Genomic DNA, 20641 nt, shown 5'->3' on the forward strand with positions numbered 1-20641 from the left:
CACGCCAGGTTTAAGCACTGACTTGGTGGTTCACAAATTGCCTACTGATCTAGCATTCCTTCCTATCAAGCAGAAGCTGAGGAAATTTAAGACTGATATGAGTGTGAAGATCAAAGAAGAGGTCACTAAGCAGTTTGATGCAAAAGTCATTCGGGTCACTCGGTATCCCACTTGGTTAGCCAATGTAGTACCTGTGCCAAAGAAGGATGGCAAGACCAGGGTGTGTGTTGATTACCGTGATCTCAACAAAGCGAGTCCCAAGGACAACTTTCCACTACCAAATATCCACATTCTGATTGACAATTACGCCAAACATGAGCTTGGCTCTTTTGTGGACTGTTATGCAGGTTATCATCAGATCTTAATGGATGAGGAAGATGCGGAGAAGACGACATTCATCACACCATGGGGAACATACTGCTACAAGGTTATACCTTTCGGGTTGAAAAATGCTAGGGCAACTTACATGAGGGTAATGACAACCATATTTCACGTCATGATACACAAGGAGATCGAGGTTATGTGGATGATGTAATCATAAAGTCTAGAAAGCAGTCTGATCACGTCAGAGATTTGAGAAAATTCTTCCAAAGGCTTCGCAGGTACAATCTTAAGCTCAATCCTGCAAAATGCGCATTCGGTGTGCCATCCGAAAAATTGTTGGGAATCATAGTCAGCTGCCAAGGTATTGAATTGGACCCGTCAAATATTAAAGCTATCCAAGAATTGCCACCTTCAAGGAATAAGACTGAGGTGATGAGTTTATTAGGGAGGTTGAATTACATCAGCAGGTTTATTGCTTAGCTTACGACAACTTGTGAGCCTATCTTCAAACTGTTGAAGAAAGATGTTGCGGTCAAGTGGACAGTTGAGTATTAAGAAGCATTTGATAAGATAAAGGGTATTTGTCAAACCCACCTGTGTTGGCACCACCAGAACCAGGGAGACCTTTGATTCTGTATTTGACGGTTTTGGACAATTCGTTTGGTTGTGTGTTGGGTCAGCATGACATTACCAGCAAGAAGGAGCAGGCCATCTATTATCTCAGCAAGAAGTTCACATCTTACGAGGTTAATTACACTCACCTTAAGAGGACATGTTGCGCCCTAACTTGGTTAGCATAGAAGTTGAAGCACTATTTGTCATCTTACACTACTTACCTCATCTCGCGTTTGGATCCATTAAAGTATATCTTTCAGAAGCCTATGCCTATAGGGAGGCTCACAAAGTGGCAGATCTTGCTCACAGAATTTGACATCGTCTATGTGACCAGGACCGCGATGAAAGCCCAGGCTTTGGCCGATCATTTGGCTGAGAACCCAATGGATGAAAAATATGAGCCTTTGAAGACTTACTTCCTTGATGAAGAGGTGATGCATATTGATGAGTTGGAACGAGTTGGAGAGACAGGTTGGAAACTTTTCTTTGATGGAGCTGCTAACATGAAAGGTGTTGGGATATGAGCTGTATTGATTTCTAAAACAGGACATCACTACCCTGTTACGGCTCAGCTTCGTTTCTACTATACTAATAACATGGCTAAATATGAGGCATGCATTTTAGGTTTAAGGTTAGCTGCGAACATGGGTGTCCAGGAAGTTTTGGTCTTGAGGGACTCGGACCTTCTGGTGCATCAGATTCAAGGGGAATGGGAAACACGAGATCTAAAACTCATACCGTACCGGCAATGTTTGCATGATCTTTGACAACGGTTTCAATCAGTAGAGTTCAGGCACATTCCAAGGATCCATAACGAAGTTACTGATGCTTTGGCTACCTTGGCGTCAATGTTACATCATCCGGATAAGGCTTATGTCGACCCGTTACATATTCAGGTCCATGATCAGCATGCTTACTGTAATGTGGTAGAAGAAGAACTTGATGGAGAGCCTTGGTTTCATGATATCAAGGAATATATCAGGATGGGGGTATATCCGGTACAAGCCACAAGCGATCAAAAGAGAACAATTCGGCGGTTGGCGAGCAGATTTTTCTTCAGCGGAGGAGTTTTGTACAAAAGGACTCCGGATCTTTGATTGTTAAGATGCATAGATGCTAGACAAGCCACGACTATCATGACCAAAATATATTCTAGAGTCTGGGGACCGCATATGAGTGGGTACGTGCTGGCAAAGAAGATTCTCCGAGCAGGTTATTATTGGCTCACTATAGAGCGAGATTGTATCAGTTTCGTGTGCAAATATCATCAGTGCCAAGTGCATGGAGATTTGATTCATTCTCCACCATTTGAATTGCACACAATGTCTGCACCATGGCCTTTTGTTGCGTGGGGCATGAATGTCATTGGATCAATCGAGCTAGCCGCGTCCAATGGGCACAAGTTTATTCTGGTGGCCATTGATTATTTCACAAAGTGGGTTGAAGCTAAAACTTTCAAGTCCGTGACCAAGAAAGCAGTGGTCGATTTTGTGCACTTAAATATCATTTGCCGGTTCGGGATCCCGAAGGTAATCATCACAGATAATGGTGCTAATCTCAACAGTCATTTGATGAAAGAGGTATGTCAACAATTTAAGATCACGCATCGCAATTCCACCCCATATCGCCCCAAGGCGAATGGAGCAGTCGAGGCAGCCAACAAGAATATAAAGAAGACACTTCGAAAAAATGGTGGAGGGTTTTAGACAGTGGCACGAAAAGCTGCCTTTTGCATTGCTGGGTTATTGCACTACTGTTCGTACTTCAGTAGGGGCAACTCCTTATTTGTTGGTATATCGCACTGTGGCGGTGATACCTGCGGAAGTTGAAATCCTGTCCCTTCGGATTGTCGCTGAGGCCGAAATTGATGACGATGAGTGGGTGAAAACTCGCTTAGAACAGTTGAGTTTAATTGATGAGAAAAGATTAGCAACAGTGTGTCATGGCCAGTTGTATCAACAAAGAATGACAAGAGCATATAATAAGAAGGTACATCCACGGAAGTTTGAAGTGGGTCAGTTAGTATCGAAACGCATCCTTCCTCATCAGGCTGAAGCAAAAGTCAAGTTCGCCCCAAACTGGCAGGGGCCATTCATCGTAACGAGAGTGTTATCCAATGGTGCTTTGTATTTAACAGATATATAAGACAAATGCATAGAAATGGCCAACAATTCTGATGCGGTCAAAAGATATTATGTATGATCTCTTTGTTTAAATTGTGTTTGTTTGTACTTGGCATGTTTTGAAGATTGGAATGACGAAGGCATTTTGTTCTGCTATCTAAACACTTTATCCTTTGTTACCCCTTTGAGTCTTATTTATTTTCTTTCATACCCCTCTTTTGGAATCAGTAGCAAAGATCAGAAACGCAAGCGTGAAATATAAGTAAAGGAAAAAGAGAAAAGAAAATAAAAAAAAGAAGAAAAAGAAAAAGAAATAAAAAAAAAACAAAAAACAAAAAACAACAAAACAACAAAAAGAGAAGAAGAATAAAGAAAAGAAAAGAGGAGAAAGAGGAAGAAAAGGAAAGAAAAATCACAACAACAAAGTAATTCCTATGTCATGAACTACGTTCGACCTGATTCCTTTAAAGGATAAGTAGGCAGCCTCACAGTTCGGTTCCATCAAAATTAAATCCCAAAAATCCCCAAGCAAAGAAACTGGGGCAGAAGTTATGGTTGTTGCAAGAAATCTGATTCCAAAAGTTGTAATTTTGAACCCATTTAAATTATTTTGCGCCTTTGAGACCCTTTCTTTCTAACCCTATCTAAAATCTCACATTACGGTCCAAAGAAAGACCTTCCGAGCAGTCTTAGAGAAATGTCAAGTCAAGCAAGGGGAGGTAATTCATATCAGGGGCAACACTCTGGTCCAAGCAGAAAAATGTTAAAAATGAGAGAGTCTTATTGGTGAAAACCCTCACGGGCACCATAAGGCGACGGGAACTGAGAGAAATATTATTGGTGAAAACCCTCACGGGCACCGTAAGGCAAAAGTGAGTGGATATATGAACAAATGAGAAAGGCTTGTGGGAAAAACCCTTCAGGGCACCACATACCGAACAAGGTCAAGGTTTTGGCAAAGAAGTCAGGTTATGGAAACTCCGGGGCAACAAAGTATGGCAACTGAAAGTTGGTTGGTTGGACAGATTGGGCCGATTAATCCGAAAGGCATGTCATGATCATTGGTACCAGCTGTTCCACTCAGATAAGTCTCTTTCCTTTTTCCTTTTTAGCAAGTCATCCAGCTTTGGACTTTCTTTATCCTTAACTCTCATGGTCATTGCATTTCATTTCTTTTGGGGTTTCATTTCTCTAAGATGTTTCAATGTCAGTCTTGGTCAAGCAAAATAAGAAAGGATTTCAAAGCTTACTACCAACTTCCAAATATTGCAAAGCACAGTATGGCTAGAACATACCAAAGATAGCATGATGTAGAGTGGGATAAAATGCCATCAAAAGATCCACCGATGGAATGATTTAGTAATTTCATGGGAAATGCAGAGGCTCAGTAAAAGGGGTCAGAGGTGTAAAACAACATTTCGTGTATAGAACAATCGGGTCATCCGAGGTCATGTGGGTTGAAAGATAGCCAGAAAGTCAAGAGGTTCAGAGCTAGTTCGGGGAAGCCAGTCAAAACAAAGCACGGCAGCAAGGAAACTTTCAGCAAGAATGCCACAAACTAACCACCACATTTTAAACTGACAAGATTTTTCTTTGATTAAAACAGGGGCAGAAAGTTTCGATCGTTTCGGGGAAATCCTCCATAAGGAAAGGCAAGCACAAGACAGGTTTGACCGTAAGTTCTCAGGACCCGCCTGGATAATGGGATTTCATTTCAAGTTCTCAGGACCCGCCTGGATAATGGGATGTCATTTCAAGTTTTAAGGACCCACCTGGATAATGGGATTTCATTTCAAGTTCTCAGGACCCGCCTGGATAATGGGATGTCATTTTAAGTTTTCAGGACCCGCCTGGATAATGAGATTTCTTTTGAAGTTTTCAGGACCCGCCTGGATAATGGGATTTCATTTCAAATTTTCAGGGCCCGCCTGGATAATGGAATTTCATTTCAAGTTCTCAGGATCCGCCTGGATAATGGGATTTCATTTCAAGTTCTCAGCACCCGCCTGGATAATAAGATGTCATTTCAAGTTTTCAGGAACCGCCTGGATAATGGGATTTCATTTGAAGTTTTCAGGACCCGCCTGGATAATGGGATTTCATTTCAAGTTCTCAGGACCCGCCTGGATAATGGGATGTCATTTCAAGTTCTCAGGACCCGCCTGGATAATGGGATGTCATTTCAAGTTTTCAGGACCCGCCTGGATAATGGGATTTCATTTCAAGTTTTTAGGATCCGCCTGGATAATGGGATTTCATTTGAAGTTTTCAGGACCCGCCTGGATAATGGGATGTCATTTGAAGTTTTCAGGACTCGCCTGGATAATGGAATTTCATTTGAAGTTTTCAGGAACCGCCTGGATAATGGGATGTCATTTGAAGTTTTCTGGACCCGCCTGGATAATGAGATTTCATTTGAAGTTTTCAGGAACCTTCTGGAAAATGGGGCCTAGTTTAAAATTCAAAACAATCATGAGTAGCATAATCTAGTATAAATGCACTACAAAGGAATATAAGTTGGTTTCAAAGTTTGCAAGTTTGAGATAGGATTCAATTAGGAGTTGTCAGGACCTTCCTGAATAATGGGACCTAGCTTTAAGATTTCCATTAGATAACAAGATCTAGCAGAAGTCATACCTTTAGAAAACATAATTCAGCTAGGAGTTTCAGGACCCTCTTGGATAATGGGATATAGCTTTAATTCTTTCTTACTTTCAGAAGATATGACTTAGATTTAAAATTGTCGCTTAACTAAGAGTTGTCAGGACCCTCCTGGATAATGGGATGTAGTCGTAAGACCTTCTTAGATAACAAGATCTAGCGGAAGTCATACCTTTAGAAAACATAATTCAGTTTTTAAAACTGTCATTTAACTAGGAGTTTTCAGGACCCTCCTGGATAATGGGATCTAGCTTTCAAATTCATAGAAATATTTGGTGACATGATTCAATTAACACTCATAGATGCTCCCAACACCAAACTGGGGCAGGAAAATTTCTTTTGTTTTGTTTGTTTTGTTGTAATCAGATTCAAAGGCAGCAGTTTCAGATGAACAGTTGAAGTTTTGGCAATCAGGCGCCCACCTGGAGAGCAAGGGAATACAGTTAAAGTTTTGGCAAGTAGGCGCCTACCTGGAGAGCATGGGAATACAGTTCAGTTTTGGCAATCAGGCGTCCACCTGGAGAAAAGGAAATCATTTCAGATTATAATTTGAATTCAGCAATCAGGCGTCCACTTGAAAAAAAGGGAGAGTGTCTCAGATCACAACTCAACAAAGGGACTTCCCTAGGAGAATACAAGTCAACAGGGCAACAAGAATCACAAGATTAAGTTTGAAGACACAGATAGGATTTTTGTAATGTATAGATCATAGTTTAGTCTAGCTTCTTTTATTTCGGCATGGTGTAATAAGGAGGTCAGTAAGCAGCAACAGCAACAACAGCAACAGTGAAATCACAGCTTCATGGTAGTCCCAGCTACCAAAACTTCCCGAACTACACTGAACTGATTCTTTTATAGCCAAGGATATGTAGGCAACCTCGGAAACAGGGTGCGGTCAAATATTTCAAAAATGCTTCCCGCGGAGTATTCAAACGGGCAAAAATAGCTCGTATCCGCTCACTTTATCTTTGCACAAAAACTCTCCGTGTTTTCGAGCAAAGAGGGGAAGTTGTGAGCACGTGATTTTTGCCTTATATGAATTACTCCCACAAATTCAAGAAAAATAAATTTTTCCATTATTTACAAATTTTTGTAGCATTTTGTTAATTGTTGGCATTTGTTTGTGCATGTTTAATTTTGCTTGATTCACGAAAATACAAAATACATTGCATTTGCATTTAGGATTTAATTTTACATTTGTTAAACTAATTAGTAAATTAGTTGTTTTATAAAATGAAAAATCACAAAAATAGTTTGTTTTTGAACTTTTTAATTTTAATTTTGGAATTTTGGTAGTTCTTTTCCTTAATTTGGGTTTTAATTAATTGTGATAATTATTAGTTAGAGTTAATTAATTCAATATGGTAGGATAATTTGTATTAGGATTTAATTTAGGTTTTAAGTCCTAATTTTGGGAAAAGAAAAGTATTAAAAAAAAAGAAAGAAAAGTTTTTTTGGAAAAGAAGGGAAAAGAAGGAAATTGAATATGAAGCTTGGTTTGGGCCATTTTTGGCTTAAATTTTATAGGCCCAAATGCCCGTTCAAATTGAGCCCCAAGTCCACTCGTTAACCCGGTCCAAGTCCTACTATAACCAAACAACGTCGTTTCCTTTCTTTCCATCACATCCGTTGATCTCATGTGATCCAACGGCTGTGAACTAGGCACCAGTAAATATATTAGTGTCCTAAACGGACCCTCCCCCCTCAGAACCCCCTCAGTCTCTTCGTTTCCAACCAAACCCTAGAGACGCCGCCCTAGTGTCCACCGCTGGTTGCCGGCGGCGTCGTTCCCAAATCGCCCCATCTTTACACCACATAACCACCATGACCCCCTTATTCCAAACCCCCATTCCGCTTCCCTCGAATCTTGCTAGAACGTCTCGAATTTTAGATCCAAGTTCGAGCCCTAAAAGTTCAAAACCAATTCCTGTCAAATCTGGTGGCATACATCGACTCAAGCCTTTGTTTTCCACGATTAGGAGGCTGATGTACTACAAAACTGATGTTGTTCGTCTGTTCTTGACAGAGAACAAGTGAGTAGCATCAGTTTCGTGTGAATCAGGATATCAAATGTAATTTCGAATTTAATCGGTGAGTTTCTATTCATCTCTATGTCCATTTTTGGTTTTATTTCACCTTTTGTCCTTCTTATTTTCTTCTCTTGTTTCTTTGGTTGAAAACTTGACCAATTTTTCGAGTTTGAATTATTTTCTGTTCGATTTTCCCTCTATCTCTTTTTTAAATTGTAAAAAACTTGTTCTCCGATTTTCTTGGCCTGTTGAGTTTTGTTAATGTCATAGTTAAATCTCTGATCTTCCTTTTTGGTTTTAATCTCATTAGTTTAATTTAATTAGTTTCGTTCCCTGCCTATTTGTGTTATTAATCAGTCATGTAGTTAAAATTTTAGTCTTCAAATCATGTAAATGTTTGTTTTCTCCTGCTCTTGGTAAAATCACAGAAGTTAGTTTCGATTAGTGGTTGTTTGGGCTTTGGGTCATTTCTGACCCATTTGCAAGAGAAGCCCGTTCAGTTGGGTTTAATTTACTGGGTTGACTTGACCCATGAGGTAAGTTAGGGTAATTGACATGGGTTTTAAGGATAGTTTAAGGAGATTGGGTAGGGGAATCTCTTGTAACTGATTGAGGGAAGCTTCCTAGAAGCTGGCTTTGGGACTTTACTGAAAATACTGATTTTAAGTTAGGGATTGAATAGCAAAAAAAATAAAATATCAAAAGGTTTAAAGTGCAAATAAGAATCCCTTTTATGCTGCCCTAAGACTTGCCTATAAAGGTATCTTTTCTTCTTTCACAAGAGAGAATTTTAGAAGTGAGAAAAATTGCAGAAAAACAAAAGCGACTGAAGAATTGGAATGAAGTTACTGTTTCATTGAGTTCCTTCTCTATTTTTTTACAATTTCCAATTTGCTGAAACAATATTTTATTCAATGAGTGGTGGAAATGGATTAAATCTGGTTTTCAAAAGCTTGGTTTGAAGTTGATCTATTCCCAACTCGATTGGGACTGTTTCTTTTACTGCTTCATATCAATTTTCCCTGGTTGGAATTGGTTTGCTGAAACTGGTGTTGCTCTGCTGTGGTTTCTGCCGATACCACATTTCCTTGCTTCCTTTATTTCATTTCCAGGTACACGACCTTGTAACTCCTTTGGTTGTGAAGTGAATTCGAAGAATGTCATGTTGTGAAGAAATGAAAATCTTGCTACCTGCTGATTGTTTTCCTTTTCTTTCTGCTTTTATTCTGTTTCCATTCGAGTTCTTAAGTCACATTTACTATCTAAGGTGTTTGAATTAATGTAGTGTTATGAATATTTGAGGGTTATTATGGTATTTGTAATTGGACTTTTTTTGGTGTTCACTCATTCAATCTGTGCTAGAGCTATCTGCTAAGGAATTGTATGGAGTAGTCTAGGGTTTGTTGAGTAAATCTGTTCGCCTAATAGTATTAGATCAAAGTGTGTATTCCACAAATAATATTGACTTCTCTGTATTCATTTGTTAGAGTACGAATCTGTGTGAGTGAGAGTTTAAGTATCTTGTTGAGATCCAAGTGATCTATATGTTAGCTTCAGAGATTTTGATATTATTTGGAACATGCCTACTTCGGGTTGAGTTCATTAATTAATTGGAAATGTAACTGGCAGGTCCGTTTTAATTAGTTATGCATGGGCACTTTCGATTGAAAATGGTGTTAGAGTTTCTGAACGGCTAATAAATTATCTTGTACTTGAATAACTTGAATCCATTAGTAAAGAGTTAATTTCATCTCATGCTTCATGTAGTGTCTTGATTGATCTATAATTAATTCATTGGGTATAAGAGACGGGTTCAGAAACTTAGGCCCAATGTTGGCCCAATTAATGAAATCAAGGCCATTTGAGATTGCTAGTGACCTTCCCCACATTAAAGGAAATGTGCACAAATATTCTGATGTCCACGCGATGCAGGGGCTCGATATTGGGTCTGACCTTCAGTAATCACGAGACTCAAAGTTTGGGCTCAAACTGTGTAGTCTCTTGTTTATTAAGCCATCAGTTCATTTGTGCTAGATTAAGCCCATTTGCTTGAATAATCCATATTTTTTTGCAAGCTTTTTGATTCATTTAATAGAGAACTTTAATTACATTTGGCGTCTTAATCAATTAGGCTCTTATTAATGTTTGAGGTGTGCCACCCTTAGCAAATACAGTTGTGAGCACGTGATTTTTGCCCTATGAGAACTACTCCCAAAAATTCAAAATAAAATGGTTTGTTTTGTTTGTGATTTATTTGTATTTTTTGTCTGTGCCTGTTTATTTCTTCTTTAATTAAGAAAAAATACAAAAAATATGTGTTGCATGTGCATTTAAGATTTAATTTTACAATTTAGGAATTAACAAGTTTGTTTACAAAATGGGAAAATCACAAAAAATATTTACTTTGCATCTTTTGCATTTAATGTCCGAATTGTGTGATTTTTATCATTATTGATGTTTAATTTCGTGTAATAGTTATTATTAAGTGTCAATATTTTTAGTTAATTACCAAATTTACAATTTAATTAGGATTTTTAGTTTTATTGTTGAAAAGAAAAAATTGAAAAAAAAATAATAATAATAAGAAGAGTTAAATTCAGTTAGGCTAATTTGGCCAAGCCCAAATCCTTACAGCCAAACTAGGCCAAAAACCAGCCCATACCCGCCCAAATCCAGTCCACCTGCAACTCAACCAAACGACGCCGTTTCAGGCGTTTCAATTTGGACCGTTGATCTCAGCTGATCAAACGGCCCCAAAGCTTTGACCAAACCCGGCCCCCGATCCGTCACTCCAATACCCGGACCGCCCCAGTACTACTCCAAATGACACCGTTTGAGTTAAATGAACTGATCTGGACCCTCGATTTCTCTTGATCGAACGACCAAGATCAAATCCCCCCCATTATATAAATGAAACCTCATACCCAGCCCCCCAGTCCAAACCCCTGTTCATCATCGTCTCTCAGAGACGAAGCCCTTCCCCCAAACCCTAGCCGCCATGGCATCCCTTCGCCTGAAACCCGGCGGCAACGACGCCGCCGGCTACCAAAATAACACCCCTGAAACTCCTAACCCTCCCCAATCCAAATCCCTCACCCGTTTTGCTCGAATCAACCTGCAGCTTCTCGAATCTTCAATCGAAGATTCGAGCAAAACTTGAAACCCACCCCAACCAGTCCCAAACTCACACCAAGGCACCCCCTGACCACCCTCGTTACAGATCTGTTGACTGCTTGCCTCGAATCAACCTCCAACTTCTCGAATCTTCAATCGAAGATTCGAGCAAGACCTAGATCTACCCCAACCAGTCCCAAACTCATACCGGACATGTCCATGACCTCCCTCGTCACCAAACCACCGTTGGTTTGGTTCGAATCTGGCTAGAAACACTCGAACCCCAAATCGAAACGTAAAAACCCTAGAAAAACCAAAACTGGTTTCTGTCCGAAGTTTAAAAGGTTTTTGGTGTTTAACTGACCTTAGTCAAAGTGTTCTCAGTTGAGAATACTCGATTAAGGTCTATTTGACCTCAAAAAAGTTCAAGTACGAGTTGATTCAAGTCCGTCTGTTCTTTGTTTCATTTTAAGGTATTTTTTGTTTTTTTCTTTTATTCTATTTTTGATGTTTTAAATGTCTGTTTATGTGTTTAGTATTGTTATATTAATTTTTCAGTTTTGTTGATTGTTCTGTTCTTCTCTCTCAGGCCTTTTTATTTGGTCGAATTTGTTTCTGTTCTTTGTTGTGTATAATTATAGGCTGTGTAATCGATTCAAATAAGTTTCATCGATTAGTTTAAGTTTTATTACAAATCCCTATTCTTGTCAATGCTGCTTGAATTGCCTGATTATCTATTTCGGATTGATTGATGTCAATTGTTGTAGGCAATCGGTTAATTAGTTTTCGTCGATTAATTCGTTCTTGTTTATAAACCAATAAGTTCGTCAAATGGTTGTTGTATATGCTTGATCTGTGGACACCTAGCTTCAGGGCATTGTCAATAGGCTGACAATGAACCTGCATTCATGTTACCTGCATTCACGTTCATTTTGGTTCAGTTTCAATTTCAGTTTTTATGATTCTGTTGAGTTCTATGTTATGTTAGTTTGGTTTTGATTTAAATCCAGTTCATTTTTGTTTCAGTTGGAACTCAACCTTAGTCATTCAGCTGTTAGGAGAATTGGTTATAGCTGTTAGTCAGATTTAGTTTTAAATCATTGTTAGTTTGAACAGATTTTAGAGTTAAAAGGTTTTAATACGGATGAATAGATTATTAGGGGCAATAATATTAAGGGGTTTCAGGGGTGATTTGGGAATGGAACAGTAGGGTCATATTTTAGTGTTAGTGACTTGTTAGTGGGGTATTAAATGTCCTTAAATTAATAAGGTAATGGGGAACAAGAGGGAATGGGGGCTGAAAATAAGGAAAAAGTTTTCCTTAGTGGGGTTTAAGTGGAGAAAAAGGCAGATTTTGAGTGGGAAAGGGGGTCAGACAGTAAGTTTGAAAGGTCGGGCAGTAAGTTTGAAAGAGAGGGCAGGTTTGTATAAGAGGGCAGAATTAGGACTGAAGAGGGAGGATTGGGAAATTAAAAAAAGGGATTGAATTTTGAGAGCTGGTGAAGTTGAAAAAGAATAGCTACTGTTTTTCATTGCCTGGTTTAGGATCTGAAATAACTAGAACTTTTTTCCTTTTACTTCTGCTCTATACTTGGGGAAGTTTATAGCTGCTGGTTATTTGTTGCTGAACTACTGTCGCAACTTTTGTTTGCTACTACTGCTGCTGCTGATCCTCTTTTTCTTCTTCTTGCATTGTCAATACCAGGTACATGCTTCGAACTCCCTTGATGTATTTCCTCGAAGTTCACAAATGGAAATATTCACAGATTTGTGTTCATTTGTAGGCTGCATGTTGTTTACAATTGGATGAATTGGTAGTTAATTATACCTAGTCGATATTTGTTATGTGTTTTGTATTATGTGAACAGTGGAGACATATGGATTGTAATTAAGAGCTAACTGAACTGCTATGCTCATGTTGACATGCTGTTAGTTTACAAATTTGAACTGCTATGCTCATGTTGACATGCTGTTAGTTTACAAATTTGAGCTGCTAGGTTGTCAGTTCGCTTTACCTAAACATGATATGAGCTAGAGTTTGTGGTTATAACTGTTGCGCCGGTATTTTAGGAGTGAGCTTACTTAAAGGATGATTTTGTGATTGTTGGCACTAGAACGTATTCATCCATTGGTTAGCGTATCTGTTTGTTGGTGATCTTAAGGTAGAACTCAATTGTTATAAGGTTTTGTTGGCCTTCCTGATTAGTTGGAAGTTTGATTCCTATTATGGCTCCACCTTGGTGACTGATTGAAATATATTTGTGACTTATTGCTTACTGCTAATTGACAAAGGGTACACTCTATTGTTTCTGTTTCTATACCATGTTCTTTCCAGGAGTCCAGGCAACAAAATCCATTAAAAATGAAATACAACAACCCATCTATTTATGCTTGAATACTAGTTGATTATAGTTACAAAAGCTTATGTCTAATAAGCGACGAAAACAGAGGCGAACGAACTTGAGATTTTGAATGATGTCATATAATATTTGTTTGGTTGTGCTGATTTTGGTTCTGAATTATTCTGTTAATGGGCCGTTTCGATAAATGTTTAAGCCATAAGGCCATTCTGAAATAAGGAATGTATAGCCTTGCAACTCATCTGGGCCAGCCGCCAGCCCAATGCCATTTCAGCTGAACGCTTAACTTCAATTTAACACAAGCCCAATAGTTATTAAGTTAGCTTGAACATTAGCCTAAAATAATTAGAATTCCTTTAAGCTCTCCTTAATTAATTAGGCTCTTGCGATTGGTTTGAGATGTGCCATACCAAGCCAACAATTATGGTCCTCACTTAATTAACTTTAATCCTTTAGAAATCGAGGTGTGCCATTTAGTGAATTTTCCATGGCCTCGCAAAGTTAAAAACACGTAGTGGCTTTTAAAGGCAATATTTTAATAAAGTTATTTTCGTAAATTTGGGTGTGCATTTATGTGACCCAAATCCAAATCTCAACGAAGTCGAAATGTGTCGCTAATCACGGGTACATTGATTGTGACGTGGTTCGAGATGCATTTCCACGACGTTGCAAATTCCTTTTAAAAATAATGAATGAGACGAGCCTCGACAAACAAAAATACACAAGCTGTGGGGTCCTCTATACGTGTTGGTAAAATTACTTAGACTTCGGGATGGGCCGTTTAGCAAAATTTCACGGCCCTACCCAAAATAATGATACGCTAGTCGCTTTAGGCGCGTATTTAATAATGTTATCTTCTTAAACTCGGGTGCACATTTATGTGACTCAAATCTAAATCTCAACAGAGTTGAAATGTGTTAATAACCACGGGTGCATTGATGTGACGTGGTTCGAGATGTATTTTCACGATGTTGCAATTCTAGGTAAAACATAATAATCATAAGAGCGGTACACAGTTAAAATTTGCACATAGATTCAACATGTATTAAAAATCAGATAAATAAGCCGAATATGACAGTTGAGCGACCGTGCTAGAACCACGGAATTCGGAAATGCCTAACACCTTCTCCCGGGTTAACATAATTCCTTACTCGGATTTCTGGTTCGCGGACTGTAATACAGAGTCAATATTTTCCTCGATTCGGGATTCAACCGGTGACTTGGGACACCATAAATCTCCCAAGTGGCGACTCTAAATATTTAAATAAAATCCCGTTTCGATTGTCCTTTAATTGGAAAAACTCCCTTTTACGCTCCCTTAGCGGGGGTGTAGCCGAAAAAGGAGGTGTGACAACAGTTTATGGCCCTCATGAGTTAGTTTTTAAGCCCTTTAATTAGAATAATTCGAGGTGTACCATGCCAAACAAATATGACAATTGCATGGCCCTCGCTTAACTAATTTTGATTTAATCTTTAGAATTCGAGGTGTACCATTTAGTGAAATTTCCATGGCCCTCGCAAAGTTGCAAACGCGTATTTGCTTTAGGTGCGTTATTTTAATAATATTACCTTCCTAAACTCGGGTGTGCATTTCATGTGACCCAAATCCAAATCTCAACAACGTTGAATAAATATATTTAGGATTGCGGGTGCATTTCATGTGGCGCGGTCCAAAGACATGTTTTAGATGGCGTTGAAATCTTCCTTAAACTAATTAAAAGTTGTTTAAAGTTAAATTGCATATAGGTTCAAAAGTGTTTTAAAATCAAATCATAGGCCAACTATAACAGTTGAGCGACCGTGCTAGAACCACGGAACTCGAGAATGCCTAACACTTTCTCCCGGGTTAACAGAATTCCTTACCCGGATTTCTGTGTTCGTGGACTGTAAAACAGAGTCAATATTTCTTCGATTTGGGATTTGAACCGGTGACTTGGGACACCATAAAATTATCCCAAGTGGTGACTCTGACTTTAATAAATAAATAATCTCGTTTCGATTGTCACTTTAAGTTGGAAAAAACTCCCTTATACCCTTTACGGGGTATAGTTAAAAAGGAGGTGTGACACCAGCAACTATCACCTCTAATCGGCACTCACATGCACTTCTGTTAGCCATCACCACCGCCGATTACCATATTAATACACACACACACACACCAGCAACCACTGCGTTTATATATATATATATATATATATATATATATATATAGAGAGAGAGAGAATAATAGATTAATTAGTATTTTATTTCAATTTTACGTTTATCAATTTTTAAATAAAGATAAACTTTATATATTTAGATGTTAAAAAACAAACAATCTTAATCATTTGGTATTCAGATTTTAACACACATCTTGATATTCAGATGTGTATTCAGATTCAAATATTTAATCTTAATACATATCTTGATATTCACATATGTGTTCAGATTCAGACGTCTTAATCTTAAAAAGAAACAAATAAGGCCTTAACGTTTTTACAAATTTTTCTTTTTAAAAAGAGAAACCACAAACTTAATTAAGACATATAAGGCTTCAAAGTCCAAAACGAAGAAGCCCGTCAAGACTTAGTAACAAAGAAGCCCATTAGGACTTAGTACCTTATTTTATTTGTAAGAAATTAAAACATAAATCAAATTGAACAAAAATATTGCTACTCTAAATATAAAAAAACATCACGCTAGGGTTCTGCCAAATCAAAAATCGAAAGAAACTGTCCATCCAACTCTACTCTCTTCTGGTGAGTGGTAACCTCTATTATATTATTTCTTCTTTTTTCTGTTCTTTTTTGTTATTGTTTCCCTCTTATATTTCACATATTTGTGCTAACAATTTATACAAAAAATTAATTTTTAATCTTTGATTTTACGGTTGTCCCACATTTTGACCTTTATTCTCTTTGTCAATTTGTACTTTTGTGTTTCCCAAAATTTCAAAAGTCGAGTTCCCGACAAGATATGTGGTCCTACTTTCTTGTTTTAGTTTCTTAATTACTTTCTTAGAGAGACCAATATCCTTAATAAAATTAGTGACTTTAGAAGTTTTTAAACTTTGTGTTTGATCTATTGTTGACTTCAATCTACAGCTATCGTTAAGCTACGAAAGATGCAACTAGCGTACAATGAATGTCAATCTTATTTTATATTAAAACGGACAGCATCTCCCCGGTTTTCCTTGCTTTTTCAAGTCCATCAACCAACTCGAAACAATACAACCTTCACCTATATATTTTCAGCACCACAACACAAATCAAGCTACACAACAACAAGTGCATAAACATCACCAATGAAACTACTATTTAACACAATAAACGACAAGCTCGGATTGAATTTCTTTTGAACCATTTAAACCAAAAGTCATTCATTCATTCATTCATTCATTCATCATTAACTTAACAACATAGCCAGCATGATATTAAGTACAATGGGATGACTTCTAACCTCCTATTCATCTCCTAATTCACCCTCAAACAGCCGAACAATCTAACAACAACAACAAGTACAACTTTCCATTGTTATGTTGTCATTTCCCTTCATATTCACAGTACCAACAGCAAGTTCGACATGTAGATAATATTTTATAATAACAACATCATAAGAAAGTCATTTTCAAAGGATTCCGACCATTTAAAGTTCACGGAAACAACTTTTCCAAAATAGTCCATTAAAAAGAATAACATCTCACTTATTTCAAGTATCCTCTTGTAGTATAAAGGCCAGGATAGGGCCCCGCCACACCAATCAATACATGTCCAAAGCATACTGACCAAATAGGCAACTCCGAAGCAAGTGGAGTGCACCAACACCTTCTGCTGAGCTGATAGCTTACTAGGAGGATTGTCAACCTGTCTATCAGGACCTACGGGCATGAAATGCAACGTCCCCGGGAAAAACTGACGTCAGTACGAATAAAGTACCGAGTATGCAAGGTAAAAAAACATAAATAAGAACAAAATATAAAGAGATATAGAGGAGATACAACATGTAGCATCTGAGTACCTCTGAGGGCTACTGACGTGAAATGCCTGATACATATATATACATAAAATTTTAAAACATACGCCTCTGTGAGCATCATCATCGTATCGTACCCGGCCATAACCAGGGGTGGAGCTACAGTAGTGAGTGCGGGTTCGGACGAACCTAGTGACTTTTGCCTGAACCCTAGATTTGTGTTGAAAACTTTAGTGTTCCTATGTGAATTAATATGCCGAACCCATTAACAAAATAGCTCTGGTTTCAGCGGTCAAGGTTCTGGGTTCGGAGCCAAAGGATGCAGGTTCGATTCTCCCTGAAAGTAACTTAGGCCTCATTTGTTTGCACTTAATGGAGGTCTGAATCTTTAATCATTCAGATCTCAGACATTAAGTGCGTTTGATTTTAAAGTCTGAATCTTAAGCATTCAGATCTTAATCATTAAGTGTATTTATTTTCTTTACTTTACTACCACTTAACGGGTCTGAATAGGTCTGTATGATTAAGACCTATAACCAAGACTTAATTTCATTAAGATGCTATCATGAACAACCATTACTACGAACTATTACCACCACATACCATTATCAACTATCATCACCACCACCATGCTCAACCATAGCCGTCGACACTACCACCACCCACCACCCTACCACCATCATCCTCAACCATAACCACACGCTCGTTAACCTTGACTACCACAACTAACCACCTCCTCACCATCAATAACCATAGCCGGCATCATGCACCATTATAAACTACCACCACCCATCATCACCTTCCTCAATCACTACCACAACCACTACCACCCTCACCATTTATTAACTATCACCACACACCACCATCCTCAATCATAATCGCTATCGCTATAAATCACCACTAGCCACTACCCAAAACTACCACCATCAACGAAAACACCAGCAACCACTGCCTCTAATCGGCACTCACATGCACTTCCATTAGCCATCACCACCGCTGATTACCATATTAATATATACATATATATACACACAACCCAACAACCACTGCCTTTATATATATATATATAGAGAGAGGGAGAGAGAGAGAGAGAAAGAGAGAATATTAGATTAATTAGTATTTTATTTCAATTTTCCGTTTATCAATTTTTAAATAAAGATAAATTTTATATATTTAGATGTTAAAAAACAAACAATCTTAATCATTTGGTATTCAGATTTTAACACACATCTTGATATTCAGATGTGTATTCAGATTCAGATATCTTAACCTTAATACACATTTTGATATTCAGATATGTGTTCAGATTCAGACGTCTTAATCTTAAAAAAAAACAAATGAGGCCTTAACATTTTTACAAATTTTTCTTTTTAAAAAAGAAAAACCACAAACTTAATTAAGGCATACAAGGTTTCAAAGTCCAAAACGAAGAAGCCCGTCAAGACTTAGTAATAAAGAAGCCCATTAGGACTTAGTACCTTATTTTATTTGTAAGAAATTAAAACATTAATCAAATTGAACAAAAAAAATTGCTACTCTAAATAAAAAAAGACATCACGCTATGGTTCTGCCAAATCAAAAATAAAAAAAAACTGTCCATCCAACTCTACTCCCTTCTGGTGAGTGGTAACCTCAGTTATATTATTTCTTCTTCTTTTCTGTTCTTTTTTGTCATTGTTTCCCTCTTATATTTCACATATTTGTTCTAACAATTTATACAAAAACTTGATTTTTAATCTTTGATTTTAGGGTTGTCCCACATTTTGACCTTTATTCTCTTTGTCAATTTGTACTTTTATACTTCCCAAAATTTCAAAAGTCGAGTTCCTGACAAGGTGTGTGGTCCTCCTTTCTTATTTTTAGTTTCTTAATTACTTTTTTAGTGAGACCAATATCCTTAATAAAATTAGTGACTTTAGAAGTTTTTAAACTTTGTGTTTGATCTATTGTTGACTTCAATCTACAACTATCATTAAGCTATGAAATATGCAACTAACGTACAACGAACGACAAACTTATTTTATATTAAAACGGACATCGTCTCCCCTATTTTCCTTGCCTTTTCAAGTCCATCAACCAACTCGAAACAATACAACCTTCGCCTATATACTTTCAGCACCACAACACAAATCAAGCTACACAACAACAAGTGTATAAACATCACCAACGAAACTACTATTTAACACGATAAACTACAAGCTCGGATTGAATTTCTGTTGAACCATTTAACCCCAAAGTTATTCATTCATTCATTAACTTAACAACATAGCCAGCATGATATTAAGTACAATGGGATGCCTTCTAACCTTCTATTCATCTCCTAATTCACCCTCAAACAACCCAACAATCTAACAACAACAAGTACAACTTTCCATTGTTATGTTCTCCTTTCCCTTCATATTCACAGTACCAACAACAAGTTCGACATGTAAATAATATTTTATAATAACAACATCATAAGAAAGTTATTTTCAAAGGATTCCGACCATTTAAAGTTCATGGAAACAACCTTTCCAAAATAGTCCATTAAAAAGAATAACATCTCAACTATTTCAAGTCTCCTCTTGTAGAATTTGGCTCAAATAATGCAACCAATACACAAACAAATTCAATCACATGTAGTAGGATATTATACTCACCTTAACCAGTAGAAACAACACGAAATTTATGCCAAGCACAACCCACAATAATCCTCAATGACACCACAACACTATAAGTCTCACTTCTTAAATCAACTTTTGGTGTTCAAGTGGTGTGTGAACACTTGTAGTTCACCTTGAAAATCTAATATATATAAAGGAAGGACTGATTATTACCTTAATCAACAACAACAACACAAAACCTGAGGTTACTTTACTTTGAAGAACCCTCCAAAACAACCACAAGCTGAAGAACTACGATCTAGCAAGCATCACGGAGTTTCTAGCGTTGAATTCATATTTTTATCTTCGGTTTTCACCCTAGAATTATGGAGCATTTAGGAGGGTTTAGGGCTGTTTTGGACGAGAAAAATGAGTTAAAACGATTTAGAATTGACTTAAATACAAGCTGGGGTTTTACACCGACTTTGTGGGTCCCATGGAAGCTACTTGTGCAGTCTTACAAAAATGCGAATATCTCTCTACTCCGATGTTGTATCGATGAACGGTTAAATGCGTTAGAAACTAGACTCGTAGACCTTCAAATTTGGTAGGTAGATCACCCCGTAATTTCAAGTATATTTATAAAAAAACTCAGCTACATTTGACCTAATTTTAAGCATATTTATGAATGTAACTTGTGATGACCTTTGCCAATTTTGTTCCACAACTTGCTTGTCTTCAAAGCATAACACACGATTATCATACGACTAAAATAACTCTTAACATAACCTCCTTAAAATGTTAAGCACTCTAGTCTCAACCCAAAAGTACATGTTATAACATTTCAACTTGTCGACTTTCGACGAAACTTATTTTCTTCA

Source organism: Nicotiana sylvestris, chromosome 4 (genome assembly GCF_000393655.2).
Source record: "Nicotiana sylvestris chromosome 4, ASM39365v2, whole genome shotgun sequence".
NCBI lineage: Eukaryota > Viridiplantae > Streptophyta > Magnoliopsida > Solanales > Solanaceae > Nicotiana > Nicotiana sylvestris.